Raw genomic sequence first — 3,253 nt, forward strand, 5'->3', positions numbered from 1 at the left:
GGGTCAGTCAGTCAGTAACAGTCACTTCTCAATGGGTTGATGAGTGTTTGTCACTGCTGGAGCATCAAGCAGAGGACTTCATGTAATGTTCCAATAATATTTTTACGTAACCCTAAGAATATCATGAACATAAATATATCTTTCAATAATTTTCCTACTCTGTAGTGTGATGTTTAAGCCTCTTCCTGCTCTCCTGACCAGGAGGAAATCAGAAAGTGAAGAGATGTTTCCCAATGACTCACCTGATGACTTCTGCATCTGAGGACCAAATATGGGTATTTCCTGAATGAACAGCCAGGGCCCATCAGAATCATTCAGACTACTCAATTCAGATCAGGTTATGTATATAGCGCCAATTAACAACACATATCACCTCAAGGCACATTGCAGAAAAAACTCAACCAGATCATGCAATCAGATTGGTTTAAAGTTTTATGTTGAATTTTAAATATATAAACTGATGTTCCATGTAACTTCTGCATGCAGGATGGGTGTAGTGATGGACCTGAACCTTCCGATGATCATAGAGACAGGAACACAATCGTCCTTTTACCACCTAAAGAACATCTCCAAGATCAAAGGGCTAATGTCACAGCAGAACCTTAATAAACTACTTCCTGCTTTGTTCTTCATTAGTAGAATTGATCCCTGCATCAGATCAGAGCTGCAGCTGATCCAGAATGTGGCTGCCTGCATTCTCACTAGAACTAAGAAAGTAGAGAACATCAGCCCAGTTCTGATGTCCTTCCACTGACTCCCTGTATCTCAGGGAACAGATTAAAATCCTTATGCTTGTCCATAAATCAGTAATGGCTTTGCTACACACTTGCTGTCAGTGGATCAACAGCCAGACCTCTCAGGTCTGCAGGACCAGAAACAAAAAAGGAAAAAGGAGCTTTTAGTTCTTATGCTGCACTGATATGATCCTTCAGTAACTTCAATCAAGTAAAAACGGTAAATTCCAACATTAAAGGGATGCATCACATTTCTCATCATTAAGCACTGGATAGTATTAGGATCTAAGTGCTGTTATGGATGATGCTGGAAAGATGATAAACTTCAATCTCAGCCATTGAATCCCAGACTGTGTGAAACTCTTCATCATTAGAGTGGCTCAGAGCATCAACAGCTGCTGCTTCACACTGACGTACACTAGGTGTCACATAGGGAATACCACTGAGACTTTATGAACTTCACTGTGACGGGTTGGTGTTTTTTAAGGATCATCTGCATCCTCTTGCTGTGTTTTCTGAAGATGCCCAGTGTGTGGCACAGCTGGCTTATCTCACTGATGTGTTTGTTAAACTTAACGAGTTAAACCATCATAACAAAACAAAGGATTCACCAAAAAGCTCAAACTATGGGAGAGCAAATGGGAGGAAGGGGGTGTTAGTTGTTTCCTACTTGATTCCCATCTTGCTGCCACTGATGCTGGCAGGGATCCAGTGGTCAGACACATCTGTTTATCCTCTCACTGATTTTAATCAGTATTTTCAGGACAATGAACAAACAGTAAATTGGATGAGGGACCCGTTCACTGTAAGAGTAGCAGCAACCTTCCCACAAGGCTGCAAGGACATCTGATTGATTTTTCTGCTAATGGTGAGCTGTACATAACATTTGCTGAAAAGATATGGAAGTAAATCTGTGTCGCTGGGATTTAAATTAAAAATGTCGCTGAAATATAAATATGGTATGTTTGTATTTCCTNAATATAATATACAAGTTTCACTTTTTAAATGGAATTACTGAAATCAATCTACTTTTTCATGATATTCTAATTTTATGACCAGCACCTGTATATAGCGCCAATTCACAACACATATCACCTCAAGGCACTTTACAGAGAAAATTCAACCAGATCATGGTTGGTTTAAAGTTTTCTACCTAAAGAAAACCTGTTGCCGTAGCTTAGATATTTGTTTCTCTCTACATTCTGGCAGAGTGTGGCTCTTTGCTTACTGTATTCATGCTGTACGTTCATGCTGTAATTCTGATTAGATGTGCCCAAGTATCTATATGTCAAATGATATCTTTATGAATATTGTGTTTTTGAAAGATCATCTGCATCCTCTTGCTGTGTTGTCTGAAGATACCCAGTGTGTGGCACAGCTGGCATATCTTACTGATGTGTTTGTTAAACTTAATGAGCTTAACCATCATAACAAAACAAATGATTCTCCAAAAAGCTCACTATGGAAAACAAAATGTGATGAAGGGCATGTTAGTTGTTTCCTACTTGATTCCCATCTTGCTGCCACTGATGCTGGCAGGGATCCAGTGGTCAGACACATCTGTTCATCCTCTCACTGATTTTATTCAGTATTTTCAGGACAATGAACAAATAGTGAATTGGATGAGGGACCCTTTCACTGTAAGAGTAGCAGCTTCACACAAGGCTGCAGAAAGATCTGATGGATTTATCTTCTGATGGGGGGATGAACATAACATTTGCTGAAAAGACATTGACAGAATTTTGGTGTGATGTGGAGAAAGAATATCCTGAACTGCAGAAGGATGCACCGTTTGAACTTTTACCTTTTGGCTTTCCTTATGTGTGTGTGAGGCGAACTTCTCAGCTTTGACACATCAAAACCAAAGAGGAACAGACTGGATGTAGAGAACAGCCTGATAACAGCTGTTTCCTCCAGATCTATCTGTCACGGTTGGGTGGAGGTTTTTAAAGACCCAAATGCAGAGATCAGGAGGCAGAGGAGAATAGTACAATTTTAATAGGCAACTGACTCAGAAATCCAAAATACTGATAATCAAAACTCAGTTTACATCAGAGAAAACTCACATAGGAAGCCAGAGACGAGGGAACAACAAAACAACAAACCAGCACTGAGTGACTGTAGAGGTGGTGTATATATGGGAGACTGAACCAAGACAGGCTAATGAACAGATTGGGAGCAGGTGTGGCTGGACCAACTAGGAGGAAGCCAAGGTGAAAGTGAAAAGCACAAGGCGGAAGCAGAGAGTAACTCAAGAACTAAACTGACAGAAAACAACTACAAAGAAACTAAGAATAAACCCATACAGACGCTATCAGAGCTCATCAAAGACACCAAAACTCAGATAATAAAAACACAATAAAACTGAAATAGTGAATCTGAATATTATTTAGTGTTCAATGTTTGTTCCCGATTGGTCAAGTCTAGATGTGTTTATAGGGGACTTATTCAGAAGAGCTTCAGTTTTTGTTAAAAAAGGTAGATTTATATTCTATATATATATATATATATATATATAT

Source organism: Cyprinodon variegatus, unplaced genomic scaffold, assembly GCF_000732505.1.
Source record: "Cyprinodon variegatus isolate N-32 unplaced genomic scaffold, C_variegatus-1.0 Scaffold699, whole genome shotgun sequence".
Taxonomy (NCBI): domain Eukaryota; kingdom Metazoa; phylum Chordata; class Actinopteri; order Cyprinodontiformes; family Cyprinodontidae; genus Cyprinodon; species Cyprinodon variegatus.